Source organism: Argiope bruennichi, chromosome 4, assembly GCF_947563725.1.
Source record: "Argiope bruennichi chromosome 4, qqArgBrue1.1, whole genome shotgun sequence".
NCBI lineage: Eukaryota > Metazoa > Arthropoda > Arachnida > Araneae > Araneidae > Argiope > Argiope bruennichi.
In genome coordinates this window covers 55286423-55305172 of record NC_079154.1, presented here as the reverse complement: position 1 = coordinate 55305172, position 18750 = coordinate 55286423, and the positions used below count along the sequence as shown (strand labels likewise).

Sequence of the window (18750 nt, the reverse complement as noted above, 5' to 3'; positions counted from 1 at the left end):
TCTCTAATACTTCTTTTCATTTTGGAATATTTAATTTTTGACATGTTTTTCTTTAAAACTTTCGAGGAGCTTTTTTTATTTCTTTTGTCAAAGAATGAAAAGCAAACGACTATTAGAAAAATTCGATGAGTTGTAGTTTTATCATTTCAATTAAAAGAAATGTAAATATTTAATTTAGCAAGAAACTTGGAAATGATCACAAGAATCTGTTTTTATGTTTTATTGAAAACACAAGATGTCAAAGAAATGGGTAAGAACTTTTTTTTCTATTTACTCTTGACTTTTTATGTTTGCTTTATCTAAATATGTTTGAACCGAAATGTTTAAAAAGTTTTTAGAGATTTTTATCTGTAATTCTTTTTTTGTGTGTGATAAGATAAATACTAGAAATGAAATGAAGGGAATTTTTTGAAGCAAATAAAATTCATTAAACTATATAAAAAAGTTATTTCATTAAAATCGAAATAAATATTCTATTTCAAAATCCCTATACAAATTCCAAATCTAATATCTTTTGTTTTATATCAATTTTAATAATATTGCAATGAATCATATATTGTACTTTATGCAAAGTAAATTTTCAGAAAATTCTAAAGGAAATTTTAGTATTTTTATAACTAATAAAGTTAAAAAAAAGTACAAGTAAACTCTAAGGATTTTATATTTAAATTCAGAATAATTGCCTGCAATTTTATACAATATTTTACAAATGTATATTATTTCAAAAAAATTGAAATAAATGTCAAAAAAGGTATCGAAGTTATTTTTTTTTATTTTCTCATATATTATAATCGTAAAAAGATCTCAAATTAATACTTCGATGAATTTGGAAATTTTAATATTTCCATAGAAATTTCCTTATTAATATAAAAAAATTCTTTCAAATATGTCTGTCTATGCAACCAAAAATGAGTATAGATGAAATTGTACAAACTTCTTTCTAGAGTTCTTTCTTTAGTCCATCAAATAAAAAAGCACTTTTTTTTACCTTTTCATATAAATTAAAATTGTTTCTGCAAAGACAGATATTATTCTTAAAAAATATTGCAACCATCGAAAAGTTTGGCTTCCAGATTTTGATGACTGTCTAAATTTCAGAACATATTTTTTTAGGATAATGTCTGCTTTTGAAAATGATAACTAATAAACACGGGAGGATGAAATTTGATATTTTGTCTTTACATCAAATCCATAAGTTTCTATCAAAATTTTGGCCAAAATCCAATGAAAGGAAATTTGTCTGTTCATTTGAATGAGAACAAATTAATTAAAAAATCTTGAAAAGTTAGAGGGTGAAATTTGATAGAAAGTTTTATCATTGGAATTGCAGATATGCAGAAGTTTGGAACCCTATCTATCGACCGTCACTTATCTGTATATTCGAGTATATGTGAATGAAATGATGCAAGAATATATATTTAATTTAGTAAATGAAACTTGATTGCAAACTTGTAAACGAAATTAAAGATCTTTATTTAATTAAATTTCTCAACAAAGGAAGCTCCTAAAATGCACATTCGTCTTTCCTTTATATTACTAAACACAAAATACTTCATACTTCCTAGATATTCAATAACTCTTGTGGTTGAAGGGTTGTGTATTTTGCTGTGACCTTCAAAGCTTTGCTGCCTCCGTCCCTATACTTCGTGTAATCTTCAAGCTATGCAAGAGAACTGAAAATGCAATGTTGCATTTTTTAAGTATACAGTAAGCTACGGAGGGGATACTCTCTTTATTATGAGATTAGAAATAATATGAACTTTTTTTATAATTTTCTCTTTTGTGAAGCTTAAGGGAAAAATAAATAAACTGAAAAAATTTATGAGATAAAAGAAAAGCTCAATGCACGGTGGAATTGATTTTTTAAAATGAAAAACAGGTGGAAGGATTTTTGATTTAATGTGACGGAATTTCTACGGATTTCACGACAACAGTGTAATGCAGCAGGGAATTGCAGTAAGCAACAGAAAGACGAGAAAATCGCTTGAGGCTTTTCCAAAAGCAGGTATTTTTTTTTCGTTTGCTTTCTGTTTCAAATGCAAAAAAAAGTCTTTTTGTTGAAAATCAGCTGCCCTTTCTCTTTCATAAAGGTCAAGAAACGAATTTTTCGTTCAAGTTTAAATTGGCATAGAATCAGAATTTATTACAAAATGAAATTTAATTTTGAATATTAATTTGTTTTTCTCTCTGTATATAGAGTTTATAAGGTAATGAAGAAATCAGTTGACATTTGTATAAACATCAAGTTCTTTATTGGATATTTCAGTCTGCTTTAGAGAATAAATCGACAGTGACGAATAACGTATTGAAAAAAAATTTATTAGGATTATTTTCGTGAAATCATAGAAAAATTAGACGTAAATAAAGTAGAAGTTTCATCCTTAAAAATGTCGATTATTCTTTAGTAAATTTTTATACATCATTGAAAATAAAAGTTTTCTCAGTTAAATCGCTTTTACTGTTTAGAAAACCGAAACTCTTTTTTATACATTTTTAACTATTCAGTAAAAACAAATGGCTTAAATGTAAGTTAATGAGTTGTTATAAATTTATTACTATATTATTTATTTTGTGAAATAGTGAACTAGCATATCAATCAATAAACTAAATTGGGTACAGAGCATACAGTTTTCCTTTAATTATTATTTTAACTGATATTTCAAAAGTATTCATTAACGAATAATGACCTATTCGTACCTAAATTACACTAAATTCATTCGTGTGTGTAGCAATATCATTCTCCAATAAGCAACTCTAATGTGAGACAATATGTACTGATCTCTTTCATTTGAATTGTGCAATTCCAAAATTAATCGCACCTTCTGTAACTCGCGCCTAAAGCTTATCCTTAATGAATTCTATAGCAAGACTTAAACCACGATAGTTATAACTATCAGAATAAGACAACTGCAGAGCTAGCTGTGCGATAAACATTCCAATAAGACAATTCATGCACTAATTGTCGTGTATGCGATACTGAATTTACTAATGTCATATCCGGACATCGGAAGATCTAGAAGGATTGCGTATCTTAAGAGAGAAAGAGAGAAATGACTAAGAGAGAAATCCTAAGAGAGAAATCACTCCAAAGCATTCGAGAGCATTCATTTTTATCGCCAAAAACAGAAGTTGCTACCCTGGTATCCATTAGAGATTTCTATAAACTTTTCTTCCTTATGATAAAACTGAGTGTGTAGGGAAACAATATTAAATTCATAAAACAATATAAGAAATGAATTAAATTAAAATTCGATTTTTAAATAATTATGGAAACAATTTTAATGGCAATAAATAATAATTATAATTACCATTATTGTTAAAAATTATTGAAATTTTTAAACTGTAGATTGAAATAATTACAAATTTTCAATTTAAATTTTCAGAACCGGTTGGAACCATACATGGTTCAGAAGTTCATATTTCCTATAATTCTTTTGCTTGGCTTTTATTTTTCAAGGCATGATTTTAGAGGACGATTATTTTCTTTTTAATAAAATAATTTTGGGTAAAAAAAATCTAATGAAACGATCTAAAATATTTCTTGATACTCTGTCTAAAAAATATTAAATTTTTTAAATGAATGAAAAAAATTCTTTCTAAGAAAATTGAATGTTTTTGACATTATGATATTTCTTCATTTAAAAGAATGAATACAGTAGTAAAAGAATCTGAACTTTAATCCAAAAATATTTCTGTCAAAATCAACTAAACTGCAAAAATCTCATGAAAATCCCTTAATATAAATTCTCTATTGTTAAATGCAAAATTCTTTTTCTTCGTTATCTTCATGAAAAGTATTTGTCGTTGTAATTTACATTTATATACCATTTTTCATTCGTAAGTAGATTTTTAACAATGCCATAACCTTCTTCAATATATAGAAGAATACTGTAAGAAATAATTCTAAAACAGATTACACATTAAAGAAAAAGAGAGATTCTACATAAAATGAGATTTTGTGTGGAATTTATTGGAAACGGATGATTTTGTCTGGAAGATTTTCTGTGGTGTCAGCATTTTTCTCTCCGAAAATGTCGATTTTTGCATGAGTTAACGCCTTCAAGAATTTAATAATAGAAGTTCGTAGGCGTTTTTGTAAAATTTCAGACACGAGTCGCTTATCTAAAAAAATTTCTTTAAAGCAAGAACTAACGTTCATAAAAATGTTCAATTGAATTTTTATTTAGTTTCTTGGGTAGCCAGCAAATACTAAGAATGTAATTTAAAGCTTTTTTTCTTATCATTTTATTTTTTCTCAATCCTCAACGAATTATGTTAAAAACTATAAAACCTTGAAAGTAGTTTTTCTTGCCTTTTCTTTTATCAGATGGTTGAAATAAGGACTTAATACAATTTTTAAAGCTGAATGATTCACATTTAATGTAACGGAACTACTAGATTTAATTAAATTTATAGAAGAAAATTTTTTAAACATTGAATTTGTGAATAATTTTTTTTATTTACTGATAAATGATATTAATAAAAGCTTTATAGTGTTATTGGGCTTAGTTTCTAGTTCTAAATTTTACAGATATAGTTCTTTTATTTAATATACTTCATATATATTTACTATTTTTAACATATTAATAATGGCTCAAATTTACTTTATTTGATTGGCAATGAGCAAAGCAGTCAATCAAAAATATCGTCTGCGGGAGTCTTTTTCTGGTTTTTCATTATGGCATATGACTAAAACCAATTTATGAATAACTTTAACTCTTTTAATAATTTAATACTGTTACAATTATTTTCCGAGTACTTTATCCTTTTGTACTTAGTTCCTCAGCCCCTTATTTCTAAACAAAAAAGTGGAAAAATAATGGAGATTGGATAAAAAGGTAATAGATAATAATCTTCTCCGTATAATTTCAAACTTTTAGCCCAAAAAAAATTATTATGTTTTAATCAGTTTTTATAAAAAAATATATATATGCATGTGCCTTCTGCATTTATATGTAGACCAGATGCTTTTATTGATTTTCATTAATACTTTTGTTAACTTCATAATAAAGTGTAGTATTAAGTAGAGAATTCTATGTCTAAGTTAGATTTGTCAGAACAATAATAATAATGAAAAATATATTTAAAAAATTAAAAAGGAATTATTCTTTTACTCCACTATTGCTTTTATGTTGTTGTTGTTGTTTCATAAGAAAGCACAGCTGTTGCGTTTATTCATTAGACTGCCTTACACAATGACTGAAGGATGATTTTTTTTGTCTCTTGTCAACAGTTTTCATTTGAAAAGATAATTTTATTGGTAGATTAATATTTTGTGAATTTGCTTTTTAAATATTTACATGGTTTCATTACAAATGCAAGTTTTCATACAAATTTAAATAATTAAATAGAAAATAACACTTAATGAATAAATGAATATGAATAAATTTATTTTATTTTAGCAAAATATCCATGAATTGTATGACATTCTAAATTATTAGAACAACTACTTTTCCAAAGCCAATTATTAAAAAACTCGTTTTTAGTAATATATATTAATAATGTGGTTTTATTTAGTTCGTGCTATAATATTCATTATAAATCTACCAGAATACTATAATTTTATCGATATACAAGACTTGATATTTCAATACAAAGATTTTCCATTTGAACAGAATTTTGTCAATATTGTTGTACAGGGTCAATTCTAAAGAATCTTAGATTCTTAGATTCTTGCTTGAAATTTATGCTAATAATAGCATAACTAAAGATTTTAAAGAAATAAACTCTAATTATAATGTAACAAACAATCACTACATAAAAAATGCTGTTTTAATTAATTTCTTTTATTAATTAATAAAAATAATTATCGAATTCAATAAATAAGAATAACTTCACTATCGTATGTAGATCCAGGTAAATCTAAATTTTATATACATTTTTATAAAACTTGCATCATACAGCCGTATTAATCGTAGATTCATTTAATGTAGGTAAAAGACCACGTTCAAGCGATCTGGGAAAAAATTCTGGGTCCAAAAATGATTTCTCATTTCTTTGGAAAAATGATTCTTGTTAAAAAAAAATTAAAGTTAAGAAAATAATAAAAATATGTGAAAATAAAATAAGAAAATCTTTTAAATTAATTTTAAAAATTCTAAAATTTGCGATCTAGATACCTACATAACTACGGTAAGACACATTTGAAACTTTCTAACATAAATGTGAATTCTTTCTTCAAAGTAAACTCAAGCATAAAGTTAATAAACAGGCACGTGTCTGAACTTTCAAAAGACGCTTACAGTCTTCTGATATTAAATTCTGAAAGTGTTAACTCATGCAAAAATCGGTATTTGTGAAGGAACAAACGTCAACATTCCCGAAAATGTCTCAGACAAAACCATCTGCTTCTGACAAATTCTACATAAAATCTCAGCTTAATGTCTAACGCAGAAGTTTCGGAATTACATCTGACAATAGATAGTGGAATTTCACCTTGCTTGCTGCTGACGATTCTGCTATTTTGTTTTAAAAATCCATCTACAAGTGACAAACGATATTTAAATGTAAATTTCAAAGAAATGTTCCTTCTTCTGGAAATGGCAAACATGTAGTAGAAAAGGAGAAAAGTTCTTTGATTTTAGCTCTAGAGAAATGACATTAAAAGCATTTGTGTAATGTTTTTTTTTCTTTCCTTCCATGCTGATGGTTTTTATTTTAGAATTTTTTAGATTCTTTTTTGTTATTTATTTACTCATTTTAGTTTAAAAATAAATAAATGAAGAAACATCAAAGAAAAGACCTACGTCTTTTTAAAAGGAGTTTTTTATTTATTCAAAAAAATGGAATTTATGTAAATTAAAGTATAAAGTCATTGCAATATGCGCTATTAAAGTCCACATTACTGAATAGATAGATTTTCATAAAAATATTTCCTCAATATTTTGAAACGCAAAGAAGGTTTTAATGAACGAATAATTCCATTGTTGAAAATATTATTTTATTTTACCTTCACCATTTTATATAGACTCTTAATAAAATAAGAAGATTTTGTAAAATATCTAAAAGAATTTTTTACATTAAAAAGGGCATTTATTTATGTGTTGGCAATACATCGAAAGCTAATAATAAATGTTTTTTTTTACTTTGTTAAAGCTTGCATTTGCATCGCATAGTCATTAATAGCTAATTAATTATATGATATGTGCAATCCTTGTTATGAACTAAGAATTTTTTCTGCCATAAATATTTTAAATTTTATTCACAAAAGATAAAGATAGGTTTTTGTAAGGGTTTACCAAATAATAAATTAATTTTTATTAATAAAAGATATGAAAATATTCTCATTAATAGCGATGCTATATATATTATTCAGCATTAATATGATGAATATTTATAATTTCCCCCACGTAATAAATATTTTCATTATTTTTTATTTTTTTTTGAAAAATCATTATTTTATTTTTAAAGGAAGTTTTTTTTTCTAAGGTGATTTAAATTAATGCTTTTAAATAAAACCTAAGTAAAATAATGCATCAAATTATTATAATTAGATTATATAATTTTGATATAAAGATAGATTACTCGTAGAATTCAAAGAAGAATCTTACTTAGAGTTATACGTGGCTACAGAACTGTAAGCTACGAAGCCTGCTTTGTCATTGCGGGGTTTCCCCCAATTGACCTTTTCGTCCTTCAAAATAAAGATTTCAAAGATAACGTTATAAAAATTACACAAGATTCCAAAGTGTCTTTTTCCAATCTTCCCCATCCTGCTGAACGTGTTCCTATCGAAATTATCGATTATAAGGACAATGTTCTTAGCAATTTTCCTGTAGTGTGTTTTACTGATGGCAGTAAACTCAACCACCGTGTTGGACTTGCTTTTGTTGTGTTTCAAGACGCAGTTGAAATGGAACACTTTATGTTTAGAATTCCCGATGAGTGTAGTGTGTTCCAAGCAGAATTGCTGTGCCTCAGAACTCGCTCAAATGGATCGTAAACCACTGTACTCTGTCATCCAGGTTCCTTATTTGTACTGATTCTCTCTCATCCTTATTTTTGCTTAGTAATGTTTCTTCCTGCAACAAAATTGTAGTGAATTTTCACATCACTCTTTACGAGCTTAAAGCAAGAGGAATTAGCGTCTGTTTTTCTCATGTCCGAGGTCATTCTGGCATTTTAGGGAATGAAAGAGCTGATTGGCTTGCAAAGCAAGCTACAAAACTAAACATCATTGATCCTATGAGCCTTCCCAAATCTCACATTCGTAATGAGAATCACAAAAAGACCATTCTCTTATGGAACGAGCTGTACCAAAATTCGTCAACTGCCTCTTTAACCAAATTATTTTTCCCCACAATTTCTCAAAGGTTGAATAACAAGCATTTTTTCAGTGATTTACACTTAACAAAATTTCTTACTGGACACGGTAATTTCAATTACTATCTCAAGAAATTTGGATTATCGAACACTGATCTGTGCTCTCGCAGCGTGGGTGGAGTTCAAAATGTCGAACACTTGATTTTTGATTGCACCAAACTTACTGAAGGGAGAAGAGATTTTATTGTGGATCTAGATGCCTGTAATATTAAGTTTCCACCTCCGCTTCATGTTTTGGTCGACCACAAAATGGCTTTTTTCTCATTCTGTAAATTTATTGCCTTTGCTGCTACAATTTTTAATTAGTTTTGTTGTTTATTTTTCCTGTTGTTTTTATCCTTATTTTTATATGTACATATTTTTTTTCTATGTATGTAGTTGTTTCAACTTACCTCTGTAAGCCTTGTGCTGTACTTTGTGGTGCACAAGGATTGACTTATTACTAATAAAAAAAAAAGATAGATTACAATGAGAAATATATGGCACAAATTGTTCTTGACAGTAAGAACGACTCTTTTGATGCTTGCAATTATCATTTCTATTTACATAGATATAAATTTTGCTGGGAAATATTTATTACGTATTTTGAAAATGTTTTATTAGTTCTCGAATTTTATCAGATTTTTAAAAATCGTTTGCAATTTATATTAAAATCTTTTGTGCCCATTATATCCAAATAAGTGTTACCTGAAATATATTAACTTCTCTGAATATTAAATAATACTCAAATACTTTGATGGCTTATTTTTTATATTTTAAAACTTAGCTTCTAAATTTATTCAAGAATATGTCCGATAAGCCTTTACATCTAATAAAAAAGGGAACATACTGAACACGTTGATGGATAAGTATTTTTTTAAACATTCTTAGACAATCAATAGCATAGAGGCGAAATCGATAGTAAAAAGTTTTTAGGTCATCGAATGAAAAAAAATCGGCTGAGTCAAAAAAAGAATAATACCGATACTATTGAAGTTTTCATTCTATCAACTAGAAGACATGCTCGTCTAGACAAGCTGTAATGTTTTTAACAATATCTCAGTTCTGAATAAATGTCATCTGACTTAGTCTCGCCCTTCATCGCACAATTATTTCGCTTTCTAATCAATGTTTCCTTGCCGTGAGATCTTTCCTATGAATTATGTTCATAAACACCCAAATCGAAACCAATAACGAAAGGATTGAAAAATAACATTTCACTAGCAGAAAAAGATGCAATGCCAAATACAAAGTTTAAAAAACGTGCTGTAAGAAAATATTAGCAATAGCTTCTAATTAACCTTGCTCACACTGTTATTATAAAAGAGGAGAATCTAATAAATCAACAGAAATGTATAACTATAAAAATTGCAGTCCCCAGCTCATTGAACTTTGCTAAAATTTAGCAATAAAGGTGAAAATAACATGGAAAGTTTGAGATCCCCTTATTTATTTTTATTCATATTTAGTTTTTGTTCGTATATAGATAAATCAATTAATTTGCGCACTAATAAAATCTAACTGATTCTCTTGATGCCAAAACAAAAGCTGGAATTTGCACTATGATAATGACCAAAATCAAATGGCGGAGGAGGTTTATTACTCCATCCAGCATTACAGACGGCGGTGGTGAATTATTATAATGTTATCCTTAACTCCTTAGTTTTGATGTTAAGAGATTAATGATATTGATAGCTCACATTTTATTATAACAATAGGATTAAATCATGCTAGGAAAGAAATACTTAAGGAGTAGATGGTTGGTCTATCTATTTAATTAAAAGCTTATAAACAGCAGGAAAAAAACTAGTAATTTTAAAAAATTTGGCAAGAAAATGTTCAACTATTTTTTATCAGAATCTTGAATTTCTATGAAGAATTCCTTAACTATCAATATAAAAACGCTTAAATTATTTAATGTAGTAATGCAATAATATTAGTTACATATTAAAATAAAGTAATGAAAAGCTTAACAAGCCTTTCAATGTACAACATTTAACAAAACAAACGCAAATAAGAAATTCATATAAAAAAGTTCTTTTTTTCATCAATACATTATAATTTAATGTTTTAATATGTTTAGCTTTTATAATATTGTTTAAATTATATGTTAATTTATATGTTATATATGTAATATATGTTTAGTTTTTAAAACAATGTTTTTGTAAGAATTATAACTTTAAAGCTTTACATACAGTGTAGTATAGTAACTTATATTTGTATATTAATGTAATAAAATTATATTTAATATACAAATATTTAAATTTATTCGAAAAAATAATTCCAAATGCTACGTGTTATTCCAAAACTAATAATCATACAGTAAAAATGCAAATGCATGTTAATGCTATTCGCTGTAGAAATATGTCTCCGATAAATATATAAAATATTTTTTCATGAAAGGCGTAGACTTCACATACAGATTTATGCAAATTTAATTTTTCAAATCGCAATAACCGATTTTGAATACATAATGAAATTTTCCAGATCGAAATATTCCGGAATATGTAACATTTTGTAATTTTGAACAAACGGTTGGTAAGTTATAAAATGTTAAAATTTGAAATTCATGATGCTAAAAGGAGTTTGTTATTTTTCAGTACGTTTCAAAATATAATAAATATTTTGGAATAAATTTTATTTTACATTAAAATATTTAATATACAAGATAAAAGTTATATATTTTTGGAAATATGAAACAATATAAGATTCCCAAATTTATTAATAAAAAAAATCTTGAACAGTAGTTATACAAAAACTTTGATACCGATCAAAAGTATAAGACATAAAAAATCACTGTTCTAAATCTTATCCCTTTTCCTCTATTAGTTTTTAAAATACATAACAATAATAAAAAGTTTCAGAACAATAAATTTCGCTTTCCATAAAGAGAATCTCAACTTCTGAAACGATTCGCTGTCAGGAATTAAAGATCATTAAAATGGGAATCAGGAAATAAAAGTTGTCATCCAACATTGGTTTTAATTGAGATATTTTTTTTTTCTTTTAAGAATAACTATTAAGCTGATTAGAGAAAAATCGGTACATATAACAAATTCTACTCTTGTATTACTAGCGAAGTTATGTTTGAATCTATAAAAAAAAAAATCGGAATGAATTACATTTTTATGAATACTTTGTGAGATCTTAATGTAATAAAAAAACACATAAGTAGGAATTTATATAAAGTTGAATATAACATAATGAATAAAATAAAATAATCAATCCTTGTAATAATAATGCATTGTCAATAGACATTGTCTAAATATCTTTTTTTTTTAACTTAAAAACTTAAGCAAGTTTTTTTTTTAAATTTTATAAAACATATCCATAAATTAATCATGATAACTTAATTTTCTTCCTGATAAAAATTATTTAAAATAGATAATAAAAAATAAATAAAAATTCGAAACAAATAACATAAAGTATCGTGTGGTGAAAATTCAAATCATTACGCTAATTTTGCTTCCTTTACAGAGGAAAGGTTTTAAAAAATACATATCTGTCTTTTATTTTTCAATTGTCCCAGAAACTTTTTATTTTAAATTGTTTTATTTTGTATTAATTACTGAATTTATCTCGAATTAATGCAACATATCTCCAGAAGCTTATTTAAACTTTCCTGTAAACATGCAAAGGAAAACATAGATTTGAATTTCTTATTTGGTTATATTTCATTACTCTTAAATGGGATCTTTAAGAGGAGTATGAACTTTTTAGAACTTAGTTACCATATTGTTACGAAATTCCGAGGTTCTTTCCGATTTGTTGATCGATGAAGAAACAGGCCTCAGTAACAAATGACGACTTTTATTAAACACGATGGCAAGAATACGCAGACAACTAATATACAGCTGAGATGAACACAGACAAAACACAGCAGCACACTACAACAAATAGTAGCCCACAAGTAGTAATCGGTAGTAATAACAACCACAGCACACAAAGCGGCCAGACAGAATTCTGTAGGAGGAGGGAATCTTCCTAGCTACTTTCTACGGTCTTTCCAAACGTCTGCAATTCTCCACTGTCTCCTCGCTTTAACTACATCCAGTTGCCAACTCACTACTACAAGACTGTCTACTCTTCACACGACTCGATGCTGCTTCTACAATAAACTCGAGGACTCGGCACACAGCTCAATTCAGCAATCGCTTGAGTTCCGCACAACGCTTGCTCTTCGTTAGACTGATCTAACTATTCGCCGTTGACTCTTTCCATGATTTATTTCGGCTTGAAATTGCCGGAATTTTATAGTTTCCGGAGCCGGGCAGAGGAATTCTGGAATGATCCAGTATTATCTATTTTGACGCCAAATTCGTTTCCAAGTCGCCAAGTTTGTTGCCCCTGAGATCACAGTTTTGGCATGCGATCAGCATCCAACAAAACTGTTCCTAAAACGGTCTTTCCCGTGATCGAACTGAATGTGCTGGGAAGCAACATTATATATTTACAGAACATTACAGAAGCAACAGATATTAATGATTCAGCTTGAATAACCGAGCATTTACAGAATATTCTTTTTGCTACGTTTGCTTGTATTGAAATATACCTTAAATCTTTCTTCTTGTATGATTTTAGCTATCTAATTTAGCGAAAGTTTTATATTTGGGTATTTCACATTAGGTAAAATTAATTAAAAGCGGTAAAATTGGAGGTTACAATTAGGAAATTTGAGAAAAATGCGATATAAATATTTAGATTCTCCCTTATGCAAATGCAGTTTGCATATTTTTTTAAAAGGACATGCTTCCAAGTTGATTGGAATTTTTCAATTAAGCTTTTATATATTCAGAGTAATTTTTGAATACTTTTTTGAAGATTTATGCGTTTTTCCACACCACTAAAAATTAAACATCATCTGAAATATCAAAAATAAACATTTTAAACTAAAAGCACCAGAAACAGAAAATGAACAAACAAAATTAATACTGAGAAGAAAAAAAGTCCCATTACATAGAACATACCAAACCTTATTCGATTTCAATCTGAAGCGAAAAATTGAATTTTTCCAACTTTTCCTAGAAAATTTCTTTGCCTGGGATAGATTTTCAGTACAGAATCCATTTTGGCCTATGAATAGAAAAGAGGACAAAAGAATAGGAAAGAAAACTGACTAAGCAAAAACTGTCTTCTTGTCTTCTTATTGGAAACCGCAATTCTTCGCAATTCCCTGTAGTGTTACACGTGCTTCGTGAAATCTGCTCTATTGCGTTAAGCCAAGAAAATTCAGATTCCGAAAAAAATATATTTTTCATTACAGAAGTTCAATAACAGTGGCCATTGACTTCAAAAGCTTTTATATTCAAAATCTATGCAATACATATATTCAGTTTGTTCCCATTTATGGTTTTATCTTTAGATAATAGAGACAGCGATAAATCCAGAAAGTTTTTAGAATTTTAAACTTTTCAAATAAAAAGATTAATGCAGCATATATAAATAAATTAAGATTTATAAATGTTTAAAGTTATTTTTTTTTTAAATATTTAGATTGAAAGGTAAGATCGAAGGAAAAATGAAATACTTTGCAATACAAAATGATATTCAATATTAGAAATGTGAATATTCTGCAACTACAAGTTGGAAAAGGTTTCTATTAAGCAGATGGTCAATTCTTTCACATGAAAAAGGGATAACTAAAAGAATTCTGATTGGATTTGGAACACCAATACAATTTGGAACAAAGGGGATAACTAAAAGAATTCTGATTGGATTTTGAAGTAATATGTTGCAGACGCAGGCATGTGGATTTCGGAGTGGAAACTTCTCTTAAAATTGAAGGTAGAAAGAAAATTAAAATTAAATACATTATCATTGCATCATATCAAAAAAAAATTCCTGAAAATGTTTAATAACGATTTATAAGGATTAAAACCTCTAATTTTGACTGCTTTTTAACTTTGAGCTTGTGTAAAATTGATGAAAAGTTTTCTCCATCTTTTTCCTCTTTGTTTTCCAATCCTAACAAAATTAGAGAATGATATGGTAAAAAATGGGAAGAGAGGAGAAAATTTCTTTATTTTTTTTAATTCTGAATAAAAAATTTACTTATCGCAACATAAGAAAGTAAAAATTAGAATAAACACTTTCTTTACTGTTTATTGCAATATTTAAGTAATGTAAATTTATAAAATGAATCATAGAAAAAATATTCATACACTCATTTAGCTTTAGTTTATATTTAAAATGTCATGAATTTAGTTTCAACTTTGTGTCCCTTTCCCTAATTTCTAAAATCCATTCAAATTTTATTTAAACTACTAGTAGAACATATGTTGTTGTCTGATATATTTTTGTCAAAACATTGTTTAAGACAAGAAAGAAAAGAATGCTGTATAACTAACATATTATCACTTATTATTACTTGATTAATGGAATATTGTGCAAATTCTAATAAAACAGTTCATAAATTAAAAGTGTAAGGACTTACAGCTGTTGGATGTATTAAGTATCTCTCTAATATTATTATTCTCATTTTTGGGTATCACATTTTTAAAAGATCTTTCGACATAAAACTTTCACTATAATTAGTCGTTTTCTTAAGCCTTTTAAGGACACTCTTTCGTCCATTTAAGAAAAAAAAAGGAGTTATGGTTCATTTTCATATTTTTGTTTGGGCGTTGAGGAAGCTAAAATATCACAAACTTTTTCAGCTGAAAATATCAAAATTTTTACATTAACAATTTTTGAAGCATATTAATCAGAATTAAATTTTTAAATTAAAAAATTAGCATATTAATCAGAATCTTAACCTTGAAGCATATTAATCAGATTTACACCATATGCTCAGAATAGGCATTACTGAATGCCTTAATGGTAGATGTCCTTCTTAAGAATTGCTTATAGAAAATTTTATACTATATTTTGAGTTAGAACAGGAATAGTTAAAATTTCTGAATCAAATTCCATGTCAATTTATCAGCTTGTTACATGGATTAGAGCCACCTTCCCCCTCCCCTTCTGCACATTCCCTGAAAGAAGTTGTTAGGGTAGTTACAATACTTTTTTTCGACTAATGAGAAATGTGAAAAGAAAGTTTTGTCAAAATTACTTCAGCCGAATGAAATTTCATATTAATTGGCTTTACATACCGCATATTTAAAGAACTCCCACAACCTACCATAAGGATGGAAAAAAGTTTCATTAACTTTCACAGTACATTTAGTCAGTCACTCGGAAGTGTATATATCCATCAAGATGCAATCAAATTTGCCAAAAAACATATCAACCGTGCGAAATATGTCGATTATTTGTTGCATGCATTTAAATGTGATCCATCATGCTTGGACTTTAATTCTGGATTGAATCATAGCGTTATTAATTTGTCTAGAATAATGAAAATAAGGTTTTCATAATGCGGCCAGATTTGGTTGCATTGTAAAAAAAGTGTATCATTTTATTTATTTTTTATTAACTAATATGACTAGAGAATAGTATAAAAATTTATGTATAGTAATTTTTCCAGCTATTCATTTATAGATGTAATCAGCATACTTTAATTCTTCATATTTTTTGGAACGCTTTTCTTATAGCAGTTTAGAAATAAATTACAGGGCCACAGACTGGCTAACATATAAATATAAATATATTCCAAAATTTAACCGTATAGAAAATATATTGTTACGAATTTCTAATATTGCTTCCCAGTGTTGTACATCTCCTGGTAGTTAAGATAGTTTCACTGATATAGTAATGGCCGCTGAATGGATTACCACCCGTACTTGACGACAAATATGGAGATTTTGGTGATAAAAGGAATCCTAAAACTGCTGGAATTTTCGGGATATATCAATTAGTAGCTGGATATACGATACTTTCCTATGAGCTTCTTTGCTTTATCATGGAAACTATGAAAAAAATTTAGACAGAACTGAAGTATTGAATATTTATTCAGAGAAAGTAGCAGACAACTCGAGAGATGTGAATAGTCGTACGAAGTCTCTCCCCTATGAACTCTCTCTGAGCAATATGTGCTATTACGATTATTCATTGCAGATTTGCTTTATTGTCATTGCAGTTCTTGTGTATGCTTCGGCTGCGCTCGATTATTCGGCTTGTACAATAAAGGACCTAATTTGTTATTTAGCCTGTTGGACATTTTACATCACAATTCTAGCAAGGATTTTGGAAATTTCCTGTAATGATATCATTTTATATATTATAATAATATCAAAGTGATCGATTTTAGGGCAAACATTAATATTCATCTAAAATTAATAGTTAATCTTAGTTTCCATATCTTACATTTTGAAATAATATATTCCTTCCAATTTCAGAAAAATATCCTTTATTTTCAAATGAAATGAAACTAATTAAGTTTCTCTGTTTCGGAAAATTATTCTCGCTATTCTAAAATTTATCTTATGAAGTAAAAAGAATTAGAAATAAAATCTGAATAACTTCTCTAGTACATTTCGACTTTGAAATATTTAAGCAGTACGAAAAAAAAAAGAATGTCATGTATAAAGGTAATAAATTAAATTTAGATCTTTTTTTTTCAGAACTTTTATATTCAGTTTTAAAAGCCTTTATTCTTCCGAGAACTTCTCAAATGTTTCCCATTAACTTCAAAAATGAAATATTTGCATTTCTTTTAAATCAGACGATGAAATTTTATTTCATTGAATTTCTTTTTGCTATCGTTTGTTTCTGAAACGCAGCCAAATTCACAAATAAAGTTTTTCAGTTTATTCAGCTAAAAAATATATCAGAGAATCAAAATATAAAAGATAAAACATAAAATTATAATTTTTTTATTATTTCGAAAAAAAAATCTCTCTTTTTTGGAAAAATATTTGAATCTAATCTGATCTAAGAGAAATCTAAAAGAAAACATTATTCCTAATCTGTTCTTATGTAAGGGGATGCAATAATTTAAAAATGAAATTGCAACATCACATGTTTTTCTGACGCTAAAATTATATATATGTCTCAAATTTTGAAATAATTCATGAACACTTAATTATCATTTATTTAAACACGTATTCAATTTCCTTTACTACTGTCAAATAATATTAGATGGAACATCATTTACATATTACATTTTGCATTTATTTATGAATACGTTGCCAGTTCTTTTAATAAAAATAATAAATGTGATTCTTTATGTGCAATTTATTGTAATCGTAATTTAATAAAAGGTTTAAAAATTTGGTGAGGTAAAAACACAGGATAATAAAATTGACATCATTGCAATGAATAAAAATATTAATTTTAAGATTACGTAATTATGATTTTTTATGATAAAAGTTTCTAAAATTATATTTGAAAAGTGGCAAGTTTGTGAAATTTTAAAACAAAAACAAAAATGATAAAAAAAGAGAAATTTTTCATGCTTTTAGGGCATTTTTCTGCATCTCAACCAATACTAGTTTACTGTATACAATCCAGAACAAAATAAACTTTCATGACATATTATATATGGAAGTAACTCATGAAAGTAAGGAAGAGATAAATATAGAATTTTTTTTATTTCTATTGCTGTGCGTTTTTAAGAACTTTAAAACGCATTGTGATTGTGAGTTTTTAATTCAAATCCGAAACAACAATATTTCCTCTTTTGATTCTCTGGCATAATAGCTCTGAGTGGAATTTGACATTCTTCAAATCCTCTCGCTGCTATAGCGTTTTTCGATAAACTTTTTAAGTTTAAATTCTGCAAGATTTGCATGCCTTTCTTTCAAGATCTCTCTCGACTTATGCTTATTTCTTCGTAATGTTGTTATGGTCCAGTCTTATTATATGTCTGATCCACATAAAGCTCTGAATTATTTTGGATAATAATACTTGGGTCTTCATATATATCTGAGTTGGTTCTTTTTCTCTATATATTTTCTGATTTTATTCTAAGAAATACACTTTCTAAGAATTTTGTTTCTAATAAACAAAAATTTAATATCAATCCATATAATCATCCATCGTCGTCTGTAATGCTGGGTGAAGTTAAAAATATTTTAGCTCTTCTGGTCTGCGTAATTATAGATTATTCAGACTGCGATTTTTGTCGTATAGCTATTTAGATATTTTTATGATTAAATAGACTGATTTATGAGTGTGCGAATAAACTTAAACATTAATAAATGGCAAAAATGTCGTATGGTAGGATGCAATTATTATTTAATGCAGCGATTTAAACATCGAATATGTCTTTTCTACATATTTGAGCAGTCACCATTATAAACATCTTAAATAGATTAATAGCTTACTTCAGAAAATATATTTCCTAAACTAGACTTATAAGCTCTACAGTTGTGGTTTTGTAAAATATAGTTATGTTCTTCCTACATATTTAAGCAATCCTGATTATAAAATATAAATATATGGATGTCTGTGTTTTATAATGTATGTCAACCAAAGAAATGAGATTTTACCAGCAATATTGGAAAAAGGAGAGATTTTAAGGGAGCAGAATCAGATAGTTACCAAAACATGCATTTTATTACAACA

At 27.3% G+C, this 18750-nt stretch overlaps 1 long non-coding RNA gene across 3 annotated transcripts in view; it reads right to left on the bottom strand.

Annotated features, from left to right (window-relative positions):
* The window catches only part of LOC129966981 (uncharacterized), a 53456-nt gene extending 40053 nt beyond the window's left edge, over window positions 1–13403 (bottom strand). For 2 of the 3 annotated variants that reach the window (XR_008784335.1, XR_008784333.1), the window contains exon 1: window positions 13274–13403. This is a non-coding gene — a long non-coding RNA (uncharacterized LOC129966981). Of the gene's footprint in view, window positions 1–13268 lie in introns of all 3 variants that reach the window. The other variant, XR_008784334.1, reaches the window with a different exon arrangement.
* Between the last annotated feature and the right edge of the window lie 5347 nt (window positions 13404–18750).